Genomic DNA, 8317 nt, shown 5'->3' on the forward strand with positions numbered 1-8317 from the left:
TATATAGGATAGTATGAATTTTGTAGTAGCTTTAAGCCAAATCTTTGTATTGGTGTTAAGTCCACTAACTATATACAAAAATTAAATTTTAACGAGAACACGAGATTTAGGTAATAAAGTTGCAACCTAATAATAACTTTTATTACTATTATATCATGTCACGCTGTTAATTTTCTTTATTTGACAATATTTTCTTTTGTGAATTAATGGTCGAATCATGTTCCTCTCAAACAAACATTATGATGAAAGCACAAATAATTTAAATGAGACATGAGATTTAGGAAGTAATACTGAAAAGGACTGGTCCCTGTTTTGTAGGACTCAACAATTTAAATTAAATAAGTAAATAATTTCATATTTATTATTCTCAACAAGAACTAGATCTACTAATTTATGCTTTGTTAAAAATCCAAAAAAATGTAAGCTTCTTTCTGACTAGAGCTGGGACTTTTGCAAACTTTCGTACTTCACTATGTATGCAATTAGATTTGATGTTTTGCTACATCGCTAAAAGAATCAGAGCAATAGCGGCATTTTTTCTAATGGTATTGCGTCAGTTTAGCGGACGCTACATACATTAATGGTGGTTTGGAAAAGAGTCGTAATTACGTTTGCCACAAAGATATTGTGGTAGTTTTTCTAAAATCGCTATAATTATAATTAGTAAAAACGATAGTTGATCGTTTTATATTACAACCATTACCACCGCTGCTATTTTATATATTAACATTGCATTAAATGACAGTTTTTAACCACCATAATGTTCGATGAGGACTCGCATGATCTACATTTGCATTAGGTGAATGAGCACTGCCTCTTATATCTTGTTCCTACAAAATAAAAATTGACACGACAAAAAATAAGTGCCATTCCACATTCTATGGTTGATTCAAGTTGCTTGGATAGTTATGGTATCAGCATTTCATGTTCTTATCATTGATATGAAAGAACTAAAATTTAATGCAGTGAATAAAATCCTGTCATTGATATGAAAAATTAAAATTATATTGATATTGAACATGAATACAGACTCTAAATAAGGTAAAGAAATGGATTACATTATAAGAATAATAACATAACACAATTGTAGAAAATTAATAATAACAAAAAATATTATAGTGAAATAAAAGATGACAATTTGATAGTTACGGAGGAATAGAAATTAAAACCCATCTATCTAGAGACTAATAATACAATAATTATAAACTTTATGTTTCAATTACTATATATACTTTAGGATTTTTTACGGCATTATCCATAAACAATACCTTTAACTTGACACCAAATTCTTACTATGACCTTTAACTTTATCAGTGCACAAGTAGGCTGTAACGCCCCAAGAGTACGCTCTGGGCGCCACACGGTGCTTACAGTCCCGAGGGACCACAAACTAACTCATGAGCTGGTGGTACTTGCTGTGGGAACTGAATAATATAATAACATATGCGGAAGAGCAACCGATAAGCCATAACGTTTTAAGTAATGAAACTGATAGAACCTGTAAACCAAACTAATAATACTGATAAAATATCTGATAATGTCAACTGAAGTTCGAATACTAAATAACTGACTGTAGTGTCCAAAAACCTCTAGACGGACTGAATATGAGTTGATGGGACATGCCTCAACTAACTTCAACTGACTACTGAATTGAAAACATAAAAAAATAAATAAATAATCTGTCCTCAAAACTATGAGGATTCACCCCTACAACGGCTGATGGTCTGGAAAATCTATGGGCGATCCGGGTACTGGGCGTCCGAACCTATGATATGATACATCATAGCACAAGAAAAGAGTATGCAATCAGTACTTAGAATATACTGGTATGTTAAATGAGGTAGGATGATATGCATGGTTTCATGAACATGAATAATAACTGTCTGAATATATGCATGCAACAAGAAGTACTGAGTAGAGTACATGAAATCTATAGCTACTGAGGATACGTAAAATCTGTATATACTGATGATGCATGAAATCTGTAAGAACTGAGAATGCATAACCAAGCATATAACATGTTCTTAATATAATCTAAAAATACTGAAATGCTGAAATCTGATAACTGAATCACCATTATCTGTATGCTATGGTCAAGTAACTGAAACTGAGTTACTAGACTGATTACTGGACTGAGACTGTGGGAGCTATCATCTAACCGACATGCCCCAATCTGAACTAATTGGGGTCCAACTTGTAACCCTATGTCACGACCCAAATGGCCATGAGTGGCACCCACACTAATCCTTCTGTGGGAGAACCATCTAATCTGAACCATAACTCAATCACTTAGTTAATACTTAGATGATATTTCATAAAATCAACATTGTAACAATAATTCAGAACTAATCATTAATTATGCGGAAATCAAACAAACTCATTACTAAAAATCCCAAGACATGAAAGTCATCGTACAAGAACTACTAACAAAGATTGTGTCTAAAGAGATATCCAAAAATAAAGTAAATAAAGAATGTTTCATTGCCCGAAAGATGGATAAGAACAAATAAGATGATCCGTGGTAGCCTGGAGATGGAGTGATCACCCTTGGATCAAGATCTTCTATTAGACTCTAGAGGTGAGGTTATGTCTAAGCTTCTAGAACACTTTCTGTACTCAACAAAAGAAGAATACAAGGTAGTATCAGTACAAACCACTATGTACTGGTTGATATCATAGGCCAACTCAATTTATTAACATGTACACAACATAAATCAAATAACAAGTGGACAGGGCTCATCACACAACAATTACTAAATGAATCAATAATACAACAATAACAGATCAAATATTACTCACAAACAAGCCACATAACCATCAAGAATATCAACCATACTGTAAACATCCACAGACTCAACACAAATATATACACACATACTATGGAACTTATTTTTGTCCAAATAGTCATATTTTGCAGGGAACAATCTATGTTCATGTACCGTACCGGCGTGGTACCCCATTCAACATATACATATCCGTACCGATGTGGTACCCGATCCAACATAAATATATAAGTACCGGCGTGGTACCCGATCCAACATATAAATATTCGTACCGGCATGGTATCCGATCCAACATAAGCATATTCGTACCAGCGTGGTACCCAATCCAATATATACATATCCATACTGGCGTGGTGCCAGATCCAACATAATATATCCGTACCGGCGTGGTACCCAATCCAACATATAAATACCCGTACCGGCGTGGTACCCAATCCAACATAAACATATCCGTACCGGCGTGGTACCCGATCCAACTTAAACATATCCATACCGGTGTGGTACCCGATCCAATATAAACATATTCGTACCGGCGTGGTACCCGATCAAACATATACATATCCGTACTGACGTGGTACCTGAGCCAACATAATCATATCCGTACCGGCGTGGCACCCGATCCAACATTAAAAAGTATTATCAATATCAAATTTACACAAACCCCACAGCATACAACATAATGTACCAAGTTTTACAACTACACTTAAAGTCATAAGACAATTCTATCAAGTAAATTTTCAATAATCATTTATACATGCATCAACAATTCTAACATCAACAATTTCAATCATGTCCGAATACCAATCAACAAGTATCCACTTTAGGAGCATACATGCAATTAAGTCGAGTCTAAACTCCAATTAAACCGTAACCTATCTCAACCGAAGAACTCAAATACAAGCTACCTTGTAAGGGTCTTGCACTTCCGTAAAGCTTCCGAATATTTTAAATCTGTTTCAATATATAATTTCCATAAGAATACGAATCTAATCACACCAATTTACAAATTCTTACTCTAAAAGTCCTAAACCTAAACCTCAATTTCTCTAATTCCGGATTTTGGAGAAAAGTACGAAAAAAATAAACAGGAAATAAAAACTGTTCTTATCCATCAAATTAATCTAAAGCAGTGACCTAATTCTAACTGATGTCAATGGTTGGCTCATCACCCAAAACATAATTAGTTTATTCTTTATTTTCCACTAACTAATTGTTACCAAGAAACTGTGGCAGTAACATTAAGACCTACCTTATTGGCAGTAGCAAATATTGACCAATTGCTAGACACTTTATGCATTAACATTCTCTCCCGAACTGTCAATAATTAGAATAATTATAAAACAAGTAATACTTGATAATTTAAAACTTAATTCCTACATCTACCCTTCACGTGCATTGTTCAAAAGCATCATTCTTGATATAATTTATACAAAATTCAACCCATTTATTTTAACATAGCAGTGAACGGCTCACCTTAGCAGTAGTTCGTTCCCAACCACTCTACGTTATCGATAACCTCTCCTACAGCCATTGTGATGGAGAACTGCCCCTAGTGCGTGCCTCTCTACTTGCCCTAAATATCTGACTCTATTATTATTATAGATGGTAAATTCTAATCACTTAATTTTATTCTTATATTGACCATATAAGTTAATAAATTGCTATTTTAACTCATTAATTTATTAATTAAATAATTATTTAAAAAATCCAAAACTTTCACAAAACTCAAGCATTGATATTACTTATCCCGTGAGTCATAATTCACGTACATAAACTACAGGGAGAGCTAGAATAACAAAGACGAAAAGACTTCACAAATGACCGAGCGGGTCGTTACACCCTATTGGAAGGGTGTTAGTACCGTGTCACAGGTACCAACGCTGGCTGTGTGGATCCACTACACTGATGTACTGTCCCGAAGGACTAAGGATGCCAAGCTTAAACTGACGGGTGATCCTTGCGAGATAGTCAAGCCTAAACTGACGGATGACTCCTCATATCCTATGCTGGCTATATAGTTCTGGAGTTCAGGACTGCTACTAACGACTCCGGCTATCTGACGGGGAAGCCGCCATCCCTGTCTTCGCTCGGTGCTAAATCCTATTTCTAACTAAACTTAAGCCTGTCAAGTGGGCCAGGTACCCGGCCCACTTAAAGGACCCGGCCCGGTAAGCCCTAGGGCTTTAGGGTTACGGGTCCCAGGCCGGTTATTTTTTTAATTTGGGCCTGGTTAACTTGGCCCGGACCAAGCCTGGTCCATGCCCGCCGGTTAAATGGCCCGGAATCTATTTTTTTTTAATTTTTGGGTTTTCGGCCAAACTAGCCGTTGGCCCAACGGCGATATAGCCGTTTTTGGGTCCAAATGGCTAGTTTGGGCCCATTTCTTAAAAGAAAAATAAATTACTTTAAAAATTATTTTTTAATCCCAAAAAAAATTCTATAAATACCATACACCTTCAAATCATTTTTCACACAATTTTTCACTCTCTCAAATATCATTCTCTCTCAAATCTCAATTCTTAATTCTCAAATATTCAATATATTTAATTTCTGAAAGTGTTCACTTTAATTATTTAATTTTGCGTTTATAAAGTACGAGCAGAAGTTTCTAAAGTCACAACCTTCGAATACTTCCAGAATTTGGTATTGTCGTTCCATCTCTTACGTTTTAATTTTTATTTATTGTATTAATTGTTTAATATTTAATTTTATTATATTTGTGTATTTTGAATTTTTTAAGTTTAATTTAATTTATACTATGGATAAATTAAGAAACCTCGCTACTAAAGTTGTTAAATTTTTTTTCCCGAAAGCGGTAGTGGTAGTAAAAAATAAATTACTAGCGGTAGAGGTAGTTGAAGTAGTAGATATACCCGTGTGCCTTCGCTTCCGGTACCGCTTGATACACCTTTTGAAGAAGAAATAGGTGTAGGTGCTCGCGATATGGATTATGTAGAAGCTCAGAAAAATTACGGTATAGAAGAAGAAAATGAAGTTGATGCGGTTAATTTAGATGAAGATAATGAAAATACTGGTGAGACACCCGCAGTAGGAAATGCTAATGTTAGATCTGAATCAGTTAATCTCCCTCCCTGTCCTCCCCGTGCCGCAAGACCTCGTAAAACAACTAGTGTTGCATGATAATTTTTTAACGTATATCAGATACTGAGGTGCAATGCAATATTTGTCAATAAATATATAAGCATAGAAGCGGAGGCAAGAAAAGGGGTACGGGTACGTTAATGAGACATATAGGTGAAGCTCACGAAAGAGAGTTAAATATTGCACAAGGTGGTGGGGATGTTGGTGGGCCAACACAAACTAGAATGGACCCAGTAACCGGTCAGGTAACAAAGAAGTATAATAAATTGAGGGACCGGGAAGAAATAGCTAAAATGGTAGCTGTGAGTTGTTTGTCTTTTAGTTTTCCTTCTTCTGATGCCTTTATTCATTATATACAAGAAATTTATAATTTTATGTTTAACGGTATTCCTAGAAGTACTTGTCGGTCTGATATTTTTAGACTTCATTCACAATATTATTTTTCTTTATCAACATTGTTAAAAAATATTCAATGCAGATTGTCCTTAACTTCTGGTCTTGGTCGTGCTGTAAATAAAAATGATTATTTAACTGTTACTTGTCACAGGATGGATAGTAATTTTATGATGCAAAAACCTATTCTTACTTTTTTATTTGAGGAAGATCGTAAACATACTGGAGATTTTATTGTTGATTCTACTATTAAAGTTACCGGATATTATAGTATCGAAAATAAAATTTTATGTATTTCTTTTGATAATGTTTCTAACAACAAGACTGCTATAAAAAAATTAAAATCTACGCTATCTCCGCCGTTGCCTGAAATTTTTCATATTGAGTGTGCATGTCATATTTATAATTTAATTGTAAAAGGTGGTCTTGAGTTTTTTGAGATTTATATTGAAAAAATTCGTCTTGCTGTTGGTTTTATTCAAGAAAATAATCGTAGATCGAGAATTAGAGAATTTAAAGTTAAATGTCAAGAAAATGGACTTGCACCAATATTGATGCCTGAGGAAATTGATATTAGATGGAATTCTACGTATGATTTTTTAAAATTTTTTTATAAATATAGAATTCCTATTACACTAGCTTTTAACCAACATTGCGGTTCATTTGCTGATTCTTCTGATTGCATGCTACATGATTCTGATTGGGTTGTGATTAAGGATCTTGTTAAGTTTTTAGAAAAAATTTATATTGCTACGGTTGAATTTTTTTGTGCTTATTATCCTACTGTTTGTAATATTTTGGCATATATAGCCAATATTTCTGGTTTTCTCAAAGAATATAAAAATAAAGAAGGTTATAAAGAAGCTGTTGGTGTCATGTTTACTAAATTTAAAAAATATTTTCTCCTGATTTCCCCTATTTACTTTGTTAGTGCTATGTTAAATCCATGCATGAAATATAATAATATGTGTCACTTTAGTACTATTATTTATACTAACTTAGAATAAATATTAACCCTGATTCTGAGCAAGTAAAGCCTGATTTGTGGACGGCTATGAATGATGCAAAGGATTACATAGAAAAATTATATAATCACTCTGCTGATTTATTTGATTTAGCCGTACCTACAAATATCACTCTAATTGTCGCTCCTCATCCTCCCGAGGAGCCATCATCTTCTAAAAGGCCGGCACATAGTGGTTTTCCTGATTCCTTTTATGATTTAACTTATTGGAACAGTGTTGATGAGAGAGCTTACACATCAACATATCGGGAAGAACTGAAATATTATCTTCACCCAGCGCCAGAGGATCGCAGACGACGGATCAAAACAATGGATTGGTGGAGGAGTAATGAAACACAATATCCTGTGCTTTTAAGATTAGCTAGATATATCTTGAATGTTTCAATGTCAACCGTTGCATCAGAGAGCGCCTTTAGTCAGGGGCGACAGTAACTTGGAGACAACCGACACTCAATGGGAAGCAATGTAATGAACGTTCTAGTTTGCCTCAGAGATTGGATTAGAGCGGAAAGAAGAAACCAAGGAATGGAACCAGAGCCGAGCGACAAGCTGAAACTTGAAAAAATTATGTCTTCATGGGAGAACTCAGCAGAATCAAGTCCAATGCATGGTTTTTCCCCCGTTGACTTCGACTATCCTATGCAAGTTCCCGTTAATATTAACATGCATGAGTTGGAAAAAATGATGCATAATTTGTAGATTTTTCATTCATGTAAAGTATAAATTTTGGATCATTTTGCAATCAATAAAATTCCCCAAATTCATTCACTACTTAGTCCTTACTATTTATATTTTTTCATTTAATGATTTAAAATTTTAAATTAAATTTGTTGTTTTCTACTTTATATTAAAAACTTACGACTAATATATTATTAATTTACTACCAAGTATTATTAATTTATTATATTCAGTAGCATATGTTTTGTATATTTGTGTATATATCTTCTATAGATGTGTATATTTAACGTTCACATGTGTATATGTTTTATAAATTAGTATATAACTATATATATAT

Source organism: Capsicum annuum, unplaced genomic scaffold (assembly GCF_002878395.1).
Source record: "Capsicum annuum cultivar UCD-10X-F1 unplaced genomic scaffold, UCD10Xv1.1 ctg4105, whole genome shotgun sequence".
Classification (NCBI taxonomy): domain Eukaryota; kingdom Viridiplantae; phylum Streptophyta; class Magnoliopsida; order Solanales; family Solanaceae; genus Capsicum; species Capsicum annuum.